We start from the raw sequence: 14,052 nt of genomic DNA, 5'->3' as shown, positions 1-14,052 counted from the left end.
TCTAGGTGTGTCTTTATAGGTGAAGTGGGTTTTTTGCAGGCAACATACAGTTGGGTCTTAAAAAAAATCCATTCAGCCAGTCTATATCTTTTATTTGGAGAATTTAAATGGTTTACATTAGACATTATTGATAGGTAAGGATTTACTTCTGTCGTTTTAATTATTTTCTGGTTGTTTGTCTTTTCCCAGTTTATTGACTGGGGAAGGGTCCATTTCCACAATCTCACTCACTTTGATAGTCTTCAGTCCTATGGAATCTTGGCCAGAGATACCAGTTTCTTGCCATGTGAACCTCTCCACAGGGCTGCTCAAGGACATGGCAACTTACTTTCCTAAGAGCAAGGACTCTAAGAACTAAAAAGAGAGAAGAAGAAAGAGGGAGGGAGGGAGAGAGGGAGAGAGAGAGAAAGAGAGAGAGAGAGAACGAACACATGCACAAGAAGCAAACAAGAATCTTTTGATAATCTAATCATGGAAGTGACATCTCATTAGAACTGAGTCATTGAGTCCAATCTATATCCAAGGAAAAGGGATTATACAAAGGCATGAGTACAAGGAGGGGTGACTGGTAACAATTTTAGAGCCTGCCTAAAAAAATTGTTTTTTTTGTTTTTAGAGCCGGCCTAAAAAAAATGTTTTTAAACCAGTATGTAAGGCAAAATAAGTTTTTTTTATCAGACAACTATTTAAAAAATTTAATATTATACTTTGGAGTTCATGGTTCAATTGAATGGTTCATTAAAAAGTGATTAGAGTTAAAAATAACTTCATTATTAAAATGTAAAAATAACAGAATAATAATGCTAATCGAAATTGAAAGATTCAAACTGACAAGTGAAATTTAAAACATGCAAATATCTTTCTATTACCTTTCAGAGCAGGTTCTGATTGGTCTCATTCTACAACTGAAGGCACTGAGGATGAGTAGGTAAGGCAACTTGCCCAAGGTCAACAGCAAGTAAATAGAAGAACTGGAACTTTAACATGAAAATACAACTCCAGAAGCAGCACTCTTAACAATTTTGCTGAAATCCTAAGATCATTGGCAAAATAAACTTTTCAGTTAATCATAGGTTGCCAGCTCACCTGTGAAGAGATTTCCCTATACCTGCTATTGAGGTGCACTAGTTGAGAACCAGACAGGCTCATTTCTACTGCCATTTTCCTTCAACCCAATGGCACCCAGTTTGCACTAGCAAATAATTAACCTAAGGGTATATCTCACATGGACACTCCTGATTTATGACACATTTCACCATTTAATTGTCCAACCATCCATTTATTCAACCATCCATTCATATACTCATCCATCTATTCAACACTTCCAATTCATCTACACACCTGCCAATATATTCGTCTACCCATTCCCTCATTACTTCAACACTCCTAATTTATCTACACACTCAACCAACCATTAATCTACTCATCCATTCACCCATTATTTTTTATCAAGCATGATTACTTGGCTTAACTGTGCTGTATCCTAAATCATAGTTTCTCAAACTTCAGCCATTCATACTTTAGCCTCATTATTTATAGTTATTTCTGCATGCTTTTGTCTTTTAATTTTCACATATCTATTTTACTTTTAAAAATATAAATGTCTCTTTTGGCTTCATTCTAATATTTGCAAAATTGAGGGTTTATATGCAAGTTAATTCTCCAAATATACTTTAAAATAAATTCATTTAAAAATATTTTTTACAATATTTTTAAAATATTTCATTTTAAATATTTTTTAAATTTTAAAATAAATTCATTTAAAAAATATTTTATCTACCATGGTTAGCAAACCTTGGGATTAAATTTATTCCTGTTCTGAAGTGTTTAGAAAGCAGGGAAACAGATGCCCTCACCCCCCAACCCACTTTGTCTTTATTTCAGGACCTGCCCCACCTAGTAGTGGGAAGAATCTAGATCCAAAAATCTACTTTAGTCTAAGGCTGTGGTTGGAAGTAAAGGAAGGGATAAAGGGCCATCTCCCTCCCCCACCCACCCACCTTCCCATCTGTCTCTGTGCAATTGACAGGTTTCAAATGAGATTGCTTTCCTAACTACCTGTGGGGTCACCCGTGAGTCAATATTTCATATTCATTAACTAATGAACAGCTGGAGACGGTAAAACCTTTCAGTGAAGGCTGGTTTCAGAGCTTGCTAAGTCAATATCCCTCCTTTGATTGTTCTCCTGTCTCACAGCAGCATTTGCTTCCCTCCTAAACATTCACTCCTAGACGTGGATATTGTAGCCTATGTTGACATTGTCTGATGCCATTTTGCGGCTTCTGAAATATGTATATTTGGACTGTTGGAGTGTGGAAAAATAGAGAAAAGGTTGGTCACTCAGATTCATGAAGGGTTTTTTAAAGACAGCTCAGGAGAAGTTTTGTTTGTTTTTTCGAATCCTACTCCTTTGTTTCCGATCTCTTTTTCTTTGTTGCTCTGCTCTGTTCCCTCGTTCTTCTCCATTCCTCCCTTTCCCCCTTGCATTAGTCTGTTCTCACACTAAGAAACACATACCTGACACTGGGTAGTTTATGAAGGGAAGAGCTTTAACGGACTCACAGTTCCACATGGTTGGGGAGGCCTCACAGTCATGGCGGAAGACTAAGGAATAGCAAAGGGACATCTTACATGGAGGCAGGCAAAACGGTTTGTGCAGGGGAACTCCTATTTATAAAACCATCAGATCTTGTGAGACTTATTCACTACCATGAGAACAGTATGGGGAAACCGTCCCCATGATTCAGTTATCTTCACCTAGCCCTGCCCTTGACACGTGGTGGTTATTACAATTCAAGGTGATATTTGGGTGGGTAGACAGCCAAACCATATCACCCCTCCTTCCTCCATTTCCTCTATCCTTCCCCATATTATTCCTTATTTTACCTTCATCTTTCCTGCCTCCTTTTTTATTCTATCTGCTTAATTTAATGATGATTTCTTAAATGACTTTCCTGTTTATTTCAGGTCTATTAATACTAAGAAAACCATCTGGATTAACTGCTAGTTAAAAATGACTGGGAGAGAGAATCGCTTAGTTACTGGAGGTTTGGGGAAAATTTTGAGTACCTACTTTTTAGGTTGTTATAGAACATAAAATCATGTTCATAAAGCATGTGTTTGGCATACAGAAATTGCTCCATAAAAGTTAGTTTTATTATTTCCTTGTCTGACTCTCTCTTCATATTCAGTCAATAGAAGCAATAGTTTCTCATCACTCTTTTTCTCTAAACCACTGTGACAATCAAATTAGGTTATGTTTGGAGGAATATCTTTTTTCTATTATCGTACTGTCACGTGAGATAGGAAACTTCATTTTAATTTTTACCTTTTTCTCAGAGATTGACGTAGGCACTCTTAATCTTTATCCCCTAGTCATGTGGCTCCATAGAAAAATTTTACTTGTAAAATTGACCATGCTTTGCTTTCTATGCTTGAGAGAAAGCATTCATTGTACTTAAAGACGTTAGAGCTGCTGTTTGCAACTACTAAATATTCTTAGGGTGCCCCCTTCTGTTTCCTGACAGTAACAGTGTAGTTTATTTTTATTTTAGTCTGGGAAGTCTAATGCCGTTCTTCTTTGTAGGAGATGTATTAAGGTGGGATAGTGTAGCATCAACTCTGGCTGGCCAGGGCCCCTAAGGGCAGGGGGTGACCTAAATGGTCTACACAGGGTTGTCAGACCATCGCAACAATCATACTGCTCATTATCTCTGGCAAATACCTTAATAGCCTCAGGTTTTTTTCTATAAATTCATAATATCGGCAGGGAAGAAGAGTATTAGGATACCATTATTACATGTGAGAAAGCTGAGACTAATTTTTTTCCATTTATAGACCGTTCCAAGTGAGAATTCCTTGATTACTTAAACCATGGGTAGGTGAACATTTTACCCACATTTTTAAGGATCTTTTGATTATAAGCAACTGAAAACAACTAGACTTCACTTGAGCAAAATAAAGGAAATTATTACAAAGCACAGGGGTTCCTCACAGAACCCAAAGACCGTGGGCCTTGGGTAAACAATGGAATTTGGCACCATTTGCCATAAAGACTAATATTCCAATCCCTGCTATTTCTCACTCAGCTTCCCTCTGCCTGTATGCTGTCTTCTTTTTCTGCTTTCAAGTTTTCTCTGGTGCCTCCAATTCTAAGTCTGCATGTCTGAGACCACTGGGGCCCACTCTTTTCATTTCAATTACAAATTCCTGGTAGACAACATCAGTTTGCCTTCCTTTGAGTTAGGTGTCAGGTCCTGAGCAGATGTGGCCAGAGGTACAGGGTGATATAGCAGAAACATGGAGCTTACTCCTCAGACAATTCCTGGAAAGACTTTCTGGACAGATGACCCAAAAATTAACACCTGAGCTACCTGAACAACTGCCTGGGAAAGCGTATTTCTTCTGTGCTTTGAGGAAGAGCTTGTGAAGCTGACAGCCCCGCTGCTCCATTTCAGGCTAGCTCTTGAGAAGGTAATGCTTTGATGGGTGGGGCCACTTAGGAGGGGGCCAGAGACAGGGGCAATTTTCACAGGCAGCAGCTACCGACTCATCAGTAGCTCCAGTATACCTGGAGACATAGTCCTAGAACCATCAGGAGAATAACAAACAGGCTCTTATTCAAGTCTGGGAGGTTGTTGAAGGATTACTGACAACCTAAATAGAAAGAGCTATTTCTGTGGGTTTATCATTTTTCCCCAATGATAATATATTATTATTTTATTACAAAAGCAATTCATATTTGCACTTTTCTCATATCCTATGGAAAAGTAACAGAATAGTAATTGAAGCCCTTCCTAGTTTCTATCCCATTGCAAGAGACAACAACCAACACACAAGTATATCATTCCAAAATAATTTCCCATGAGTATACCAAATTATAAGTTGGAATTTACCATGAATTATAGTACAAAACCTAAGGTGCAAGAAATATCACATTCCTTTATTTTTCTAACCCAATTCGCCCACTTGTCAGGGTTGATACAATATCTGGTCTTGGGCATTTTGATGTCATTCCTTGGAGGAGGTGGGGGGTAGGAGGGAAGATGATAAGTTGGGGAAGTTTTATTTTTCTCCTTTTTAAACGGGGTATCTTTCTGTTACACAGGTTGGAATGCAGCGGTGTGATTAGAGCTCACTGCAGCCTCCATTCTCCTGGGCTCAAGTGATTCTCCTGCCTCAGCCTCCTGAGTACCTGGGACTATGGGCGCATGCCACCAAGTGTAGCGTTTTGTTTGTTTTTTTTTTTTTTTTTTTTAGCGTTTTGTAGAGAAGAGGACTCACTTTGTTGCCCAAGCAGGTCTTGAACTCCTGGCCTCAACTGTCCCTCCTGCCTTGGCCTCCGAAAATGCTGGGATTACAGGTGTGAACCACTACACCCAGCTGAGACTTTCTTTTTCTACCCTGAAATCATACAAAAATGTTTGGATTTATTTTGTCCAGGAGAAAGGGGAAGCATGTCTGGTTCCATCAGTGTACCTCTCCTTGTTGTGTCATCTTTAGCTCCACCTTTTATGCCAAGCTTTGGGATGAGGTTCTTGAGGACTTCCAGCTCCACGATCTAGAACCAGTCTCCTGAGGACATAGATTTCTGTAGCTTTCCTCTTTCAGGATTTCGTAACATGTGGATGGTTCAGAGGAGTGGGTTGCAGGTCCCTACCATTCCTATACCCATTCAACGCCCAATTTGCCCGAACTCTGGAGAATTGACTTTCTTCCTCAAATAAAGTCATTCCATATATCCATGTAAACCACTGTGACCACTGTGCTCTTTGGATTATAACTCACGCTTGCCCATAAGACCTCTTGAAGGAATAAGCTTTTTAATGAATTATAAAACCAGGTAATTGGACTACATAATCTAGCTCTGCTCTAACTAAACTCACTTCTCTATATTATGGGCATTTAATAATTTGTCATTTTTTGAATGCCCTGAGCAGCATATAAACGATTACTTCAATGTATAGTTTTGTGTTAATTAATCTCAACCATTTCTGAAACTCCCCTATGATCCAGACACTATGTTAAGCTCTTAACTTTCATTTACTAATGAAGAAAACTGAACTTTGGTAATTTGCCAAGGTTATGGAGCTGTGCTGCCCAACATAAACACGATGTGAGTCACACAGGTAATTTTAAATTTATTTTAATCTTTTTGAGACAGGGTTTCACTCTGTCACACAGGCTGGAGTGCATTGGTACAATCCCATCTCTCCGCAACTTCCATTTCCCGGGCTCAAGTGATCCTCCCACTTCAGCCCCCAAAGTAGCTGGGATCACAGCTGTGTGCCACCAAGCCCGGCTCATTTTTTTAATTTTTTGTAGAGATGAGTTTCTCCATGTTGTCCCAGGCTGGTCTCAAACTCCTGAGCTCACGAATCTTCCCAATTTCTGCCTCCCAAAGTGCTGGGATTACAGGCATGAACCACTGTGCCTGGACGCTTTAACTTTTTTTTTTTTCTTTTTTTTTTTTGAGACCAAGTTTTTCTCTTGTTGCCCAGGCTGGAGCACAGTGGCACAATCTCAACTCACCTCAACCTCCGCCTCCTGGGTTCAAGCAATTCTCCTGCCTCAGCCTTCCTGAGTAGCTGGGATTACAGGCATGCACCACCACGCCTGGCTAATTTTGTATTTTTAGTAGAGACGGGGTTTCTCCATGTTGGTCAGGCTGGTCTTGAACTCTCAACGTCAGATGATCCGCCTGCCTCAGCCTCCCAAAGTATTGGGATTACAGGCGTGAGCCACCGCGCCCGGCCAATTTTAAATTTTTTAGAGCCACATTAAAAAGTAATTTTTAAAGGTGAAATTAATTTTTAAAATATTTTAGTTCAATATAACCAAAAGATTAGCATTTCAATATGAAAATCAATATAAAATTGAGATGTTTTACATTGTTTGTGCCAAGTCTTCAAAATACAGTTTGTATTTTTTCCATTTACAGCACCTCTCAATTTGGACTAGCCACTGTTGAGGATGAAAACATGCCTTCAAATAGTTCTGCCTCATGGCTAGGCCAGGGGCAATTTTCAGTCTTTGATTTTGCTTCTGTATGGAGTAGGAGAAAGAAGATGATTGCCTGGGAATTCTAGAAGGAGAATGGAATATATAAAAAGCAAGGACTAAGGTGCTGAGATATAATATTACTTCTCCACCTCAAATTGATGTCTGTAACTTAACATTAAATCTTAATTAGTGCATTTTTCATTGAGTGGCCTTGGGAATTCATCTTTCTTGTACACCTGATCCTTAACCATGCTCTTATTTTCTTCCTGTGATTTATTCTGGCAAAGAAGCTGATCTTTTGCAACAATTGCTGCGTCTAAGGCCTGGCAGGGTCCTAGAAATGTTTGCAGTTGTGGAGCATTGGTTTCTCCTGCCGGTGCTTTTGAAATACAAAGACTAAGAGAAGTCTCAAGGAGGAAAGTGCCCAGAAACCAGGGCAGCATCTGAACTGCATCACTCACCTGTTGAGGCTGGGAAGAAGCTGTGACATGGAGACAAGAAGTGCTCAGTTGGGCCTGGGTGGGGAAGAGGGAACTCAGTGTGGAAGCTGAGAGAAAGTTGCTCTTTCAGGAGGGTATTGCTGCAGCTTTCACTGATGTTCATGGCTGTACGTTGAGGCCACATGGCGGCGATTAAGGCCTGGTAGGCCAGCAACTCAATAAGGCTTCACTTAGCCAATGAGGTTGCCTCAGATAGGGACCTCAGCTATTTAAAGCTGCATGCCTTCAAGGAATTGCGTTGAGCCCAGAGGCATTATTTTATTTTTATTGAGATGTAATTTATATACAGTGAAGTTCATTTTAGTATACAGTTCTGTGGTGCTCTATATATAACATCTCATCCCAAATTCTCAGGCCCATTTATGGACAATCTCCTACTCCCACTCCTGATCCTTGGAAATCACCAATCAATTTTCTATCCCTGCAGCTTTGCCTATTCCAGAAAGTTCTATGAATGGATTCGCAGAGTGTGGAGCCTTTTGACCCAAGGCATTTTTCACACAGCCTAATGCTTTTAAGATTTATTCATGTTGTTGTGGGTATTACTAATTTGTTCTTTTTATTGCTGGCTAGTATTTCACTGTATGGATTTCCCACTTTTCTTTATCACTAGCTGAAAGATGTTTGGATTGCTTCCAGTTTTTGACAATCACAAATAAAGCTGCAGTAAACATTTGTGTACAAATCCCAGAAGCATTCTAATTTTAATTTAATCAATTCCATATTTCCACAATACTTCAATTACATGTTATACTGGCCTCCCCAATGTGTCAAATTTTTTATATATATATTTATATTTACATATGTGTGTATGTGTATATATATATATAAATACACATACACACATATGTAAATAACATGCATACCCATATATACACCTGCTAAAAAAATGTAAAAAGATTAAAATATTTTTCATCATTGATTCTATAACATCTAGTCCAGGATCAGCAACAGCTGACCATTTGGGGTTTTTAGCGCATTCACTAGATTTTTTTTTTCCTCAAATATTCCTTTCCCAACTGATATTCACACAAACCAGTAATATTATAAATGCTTCCCTTTGGTTTCATTCCGTATCACATTCATCTTATTTGCTAACCCCTGTGCTGCTCTAGACTGAGGGCTGAAATGTTCAATCTTGATGATTTACAGCTTCCTGTTGACATTCCGGTGGAGTAAAGAAAAACTAGAGGACCCTCTGAAAAAAGTACTTTATTTTTTACCCAGGAAACTATTGGTACATTTGGTAGATTTCACTTTAAGTACTTTTCACTGAACACAAATCCAGGATTCCTATCTTTTCTAGATATCCAAAAAGAATGACATTGAAAAGTGCTATTATTGTCAGGCCAGCCAGTTGGTTAGGATGAAGATAAAAGCTTCCCCACTGGTCACAAGCCTAAGTATCTTTAGTTTTGCTCTAGAAGAAAAATTGGCAATTGAGCTGAAATAAGCATACTTTACAAAATTCACATCTCATGTGTGAAGACCACAGGACATAGACTATGGATGTCTTGACAGCAGGAAATATTTCCTTGGATTTGTCCCACCCTACCAGTACTCAGTGCATTATTTCCTGACTGCTGAATGGAGGGGGAGGATTCATCAGAAATAAGGATTTTCTTCTTCTTTTGTTTGTTTCTGTACCTAATCATTGGGTTCCTGTTATGCATTTTTGAGCGTCGGAGGGCAGAAACTCTGATTAGAAGTGACTCAGACTTGACCTTAAGTGTTTAGAAAAAAAAAAAAAGAACAATGATAATTGATTCCATCTATTCAACATCTGCTCCTTGCCTGATATTGTGCAGAGCACTATGTATTAATTACAATATTTATTACTCACAACACCAACCCCATAAATTAGATACTATTATCTTTCTTACACAGATGAGAAAATTGAAGCTCACAGAAATACAATGGCTTACTTAAGATGGTGCAGCTAGTATATTTCAGAGCCAGAACTGGAAATAATCGTATTTGACTTGCTGTTAACCATCACATTTTATTGCCTGTCAAGTCTGTCCAGTGCCCCATGACTTTCTAGTCTGTAGGTAACATCGGAATTTATGTGACCTACTTGCCGGACTGAATATTTTGATTTTATCTTACGTCCTTAGGCATGGACATAGCCCCTACTATGACATTCTATGGAGTGCATTTCTTTTCTATTCTGTATTTTCCCCCAAATGCTTTGCTTTAAAGGCATTTCATTGAACCCTAGATATTAAATAGATTCTGGATATTCTTTTAGGTTAAATCATCACAAAGAACTTTCTTTTAGACACACAGCTGGCATTTGATTTCTGAAGTTACCATGGATTGAATGCTGAATTCAAAAGGAGCCAGAAAAGCGAAGGTAAAGTGTATAGGCTGAGGGCTTTGATATGCCAGAAACCATGAAGGATATTTTGTAAAACTTCAGTTGCTCTTCTCAACATTTTCAGTACATTTTATCAATCCTACTTTACAGGTGAGGAAATGGAAACTCATGAAAATAAAGAAACTCATCCAAAGTTTCTCTGCAAATACATGGTGAGATCATGATATAGACTGGTGTTTCTCTTTTTAATTTCTCAATCTTTCCCTACATCAAGCTGTTTCCTGAATTAGAGAAAGGATATTGACTCTAACTTCTTTGTGATACTATCATCAAAGGAGTGGCAGCATTTTGAAGCCAGCTCCCTAAGCATTCTAAAAGATTTATCTGTTTTCTGAGATGAGAGAATACTGGGAGCTGGATGTGTTTTTAGTTTAGCCTAAGTGTAACGATATCAATGGGCTGTCTCAACAAAAGAAGCAAAATGGGCAGAGAAGAGCTGGGTGGGGAGCGGTAAATCTAGATGTACCCAGGCAGTGCCATTCCTGTTTAATCTGGAAATTACACCTGGAAATGTATTTTGTATGGATTAGGTTCTAAAATTAGCTACTAAGTAGAATATAACATAGAGCCAAAATTATCCTTTAAACTTCCCTAAAAAGGAGAAATAAGGACTGAACAACTGTCTCAAGATTCTCCTTAGCCTGTTTATGCTTCAATATTGTAACAGATCACTTTTTCTTCAGTTGATTATAAGATAAAGAATCTGTCTTGAGGGAAGGGGCCATGTTGCACGAACATTACCTTTCTTGAAGTGTCTGCAAGATGTGTTCACCAGCAAAGGCATCCTATTTAGGTCTCCTAGCTCAAAGTCACTCTGGGCAAAGTCTTCTGTACTGGTGCCATCTTTCTTTCTGCCTTTACCTATCACATTGTCTGAAAGGCTGCTGCTTAGGTACAGAATCATGTCTGCAAAATATGTGTCTCTGTGGGACAGACAGCAATGACAAGGCAAGCTGAAATCTACTTCCATAAATGCATTAATAAGGATCACTAGTAGGATAACACTATAAAGAGTGGAGATAGCAAAACATGATTTTCCTGCCTTAAATGTATGGTACCAATTGGGAGATATCTTTCCACCTGCTTTATATTTACAGATACTTGATGGAAGGGAAGGAGACAGAATAAAAAACAAAAGCCAAGGGAGATATTTTTCAGAGTCATTTAAAAAAATCTTGTTGTTTAAAACATTTTAAAATATACTGTTGTTTAAAAGAAAAAAAATTACATCAAGAATAAAGAATTTACAATAAATACATGAAAGTGTCAAGAGGAATTATTTTTTGGTAATTTCAAGAAAATTACTTATGTGGAACAGAGATAGCCAGAACATAAAACTTGAATTATAGGCTATTATTTTTACTATTTACAATTTACCCTTCCCCCCTTTTTTTCTACTGAATTGGTTACTTTCACTCAGAAAAAAGAGGTATGTACTGGTTGAGATTCTTGCATTAGTTAGAATGCCTTTTTGGTAATCTTTATATTAACTATTAATATCTAGATTCAAATGCTGCCAGGAGTTCAGTAAGTTTTTAAAAAGCCCCAGAATATATATTCAAAAGAAATTGGGCCTGGGACTGAACACCTCTGATCTCCTTCCAGCTGTGTGATAGGATCAGCTGTGCGGTTTTGGCCCGTTCTCTTTGGCTATCTGGACCTTAGTTTATTTATGAGCAAAATGAGCATTTTAAACCAAATGACTCCTAGATTCCTTTCCAGGTATAACATTCTCTGTATTGGTGATAATGACCAACATTTTGAAGTTTGGGGATATATGTTTCACATCACATTTGAATATGCCATGTTTTTTAAAGTGGTGTTTTAAAAATGGTTCATAAATATTTTCTCCACACCCTGCTTGCAGAACTGCTTCAGGGCAGATCTCTCAAATGACGCCCAGATGGGAGAAGAGAAGGGGAAGGGAGATTTGAGCTTCAAAATAACCATCACTTCACAGATTGTCAGCAGTTATCCCTCAGTGGGCCATGAACACAGGCAAGAGAAAAACTGCAGAGCAAAATTTAAACTAAATATTGGGTAGAATTTCCTGGCTCCAAAAGTGGGGTGAGGATATGAAATGATTATTTTTAAAAACCTCTCTGCCCTGCATTTTCAAAAGTGAATTCTTTAGAATGTTAACAGGTAATCCCAACTATCTTTGGTTTGGGTTTGGCCGAAGGATATTTCATAACCAAACACATTTGAGAATTGGAGCTATACTCTTTATCGCAGGACTTCCTAGAGATTTTAACATGTTAATGCACGTTTTGTCTCCCCAAGAAAGAAGAAAGCTCCCAAGGGACTTAGAACTTCCATAATTTACTTGACCATGGAATGTTTTCCAAAACAGACTTCTCAGGACATGGGTTTCTTGGAACACAGTTTGGGAAAGTTTGTTTCAGCTGTCTGGTAATTAATGAACACAGAAAATTTGATTTCTTTAATCTATGGTAGTTGGAAAGAAAAAGGTGATCTAATTGGGTAGCTATTTTGGTTCTCTGTTTTTTTGATTTTTAAATATAAATATAAACACACATATATATATATATATATATATATTGGCCACATCTAAGTCTTGGGTGAGTTTTTAAAAACAAGCATCTATACTAGTGTTGGGGGTGAGGATGTGAGGATGAGAGAGGACAGTGGGGCAGCAGAAATATTAGGATTCTAATCTATTGAAAATAAAGCTCCAGGTTCATCCCATCATGGATTTCATGGTCCCCCAGAATCGTGTGGTCCTTAAAAATCATGTACCATTTCTTCAGGATAATCTTTTTACAATGGGTGACAGTTCGGGCTGCAATCAGCTTCTTACGGTCTCTTAAGGTCTCCAGTGGTGTCATCCGTGTTGTATTTAATATGGGCCTGAAGCCGAGACAGTTGTCGCAAACAACCTCCATCATCCTAGCGAAAGCTCAAATCACCTTGAATCTGCTGATGCCACCAGTTCCTCACCCAAGCGCTGAACCTCGGTCGCTGTCAACGCTGGGAACCGGAAGCTGGGTGACTATTTTGAGACATCAATGATTTGGAATGTTGGTGGCCTATCATTCTTGCCTCCTTCCAATTCATTCACTAAAGAAGTCCAGGTGACCTTTTCTAAAGGTGAACCCGATCCTCTCACATGCTACCTAGACACCACTGCCTCATTGCTTAAAAATGTTCTTTGGGCCGGGTGCTGTGGCTCATGCCTGTAATCCCAGCACTTTAGGAGGCCAAGGCAGGTGGATCACCTGAGGTCAGGAGTTTGAGACCAGCCAGGCCAACCTGGTGAAACCCTGTCTCTACTGAATAATGCAAAAAATTAGCTGGACGTGGTGGTGGATGCCTGTAATCCCAGCTACTCCGGAGGCTGAGGCAGGATAATTGCTTGAACTCGGAAGGCAGAGGTTGCAGTAAGCCAAGATGGCGCTATGGCATTCCATCCTGGGGCAACAAGAGCAAAGCACCATATCAAAAACAAAAACAAAAAAAAGTTTGCTGGCTGGCTATTGCTCTTAAGAGAAACACCTTTAATAAGATCATCAAGGCCTTGTAGGGCCTGGCCTGCTCTATTCTCCAACCTGGTTTAACATCAGCCTACTTCACCCCCATGTTAGTTTCCTGGGGCTACTATAACAAATGGCCACAAACCAGGTGGATAAAAAACAACACAAATGTATTTCCTCACAGTTGTAAAGACTACAAGTCCAAAGTCAAGATGTTGGGAGGGCCGTGTACTCTCCGAAGACCCTAGGGGTGGGGTCCTCCTTTGCCTCTTCCAGCATCCCCAGGCGTTCCTTGCTTGTGGAAGCACAACTCAGACCTCTCACTACATCTTCACGTGGCTGTATTTCCTCTGTGTGTCTCTACCTCCTTTTCTTATAAAGGCACTGGTCCTATTGGATTAAGGGCCCACCCTACTCCAGCATGATCTCATCTTAATCAGTTCTATCTAATGACACTACTTCCATATAAGGTCACATTTTGAGATACTGGGGGTTAGGACTTCAACTATCTTTTTAGAGGGATACAGTTCAACTAGTAACAACATATTTGCTCTCTCCTTTAGTAGGAGTCTTCATCAACTTCTTGAATTACCTAGATTCTCCGCTACCACAGCCTCACCTAAAACCTTTGCAAATACTCCTCGAGTGATTTATTTATTTATTTATTTATTTTGAG

General features: G+C 39.0%; 1 pseudogene; it reads right to left on the bottom strand.

Annotated features, from left to right (window-relative positions):
- Positions 1-12,791, bottom strand: part of LOC100579649 — a 108,276-nt pseudogene extending 95,485 nt beyond the window's left edge.
- Positions 12,792-14,052: the final 1,261 nt, after the last annotated feature.

The sequence above is a fragment of the Nomascus leucogenys genome, chromosome 21 (genome assembly GCF_006542625.1).
Source record: "Nomascus leucogenys isolate Asia chromosome 21, Asia_NLE_v1, whole genome shotgun sequence".
Classification (NCBI taxonomy): domain Eukaryota; kingdom Metazoa; phylum Chordata; class Mammalia; order Primates; family Hylobatidae; genus Nomascus; species Nomascus leucogenys.
This window is presented reverse-complemented; position numbering and strand designations above follow the sequence as displayed.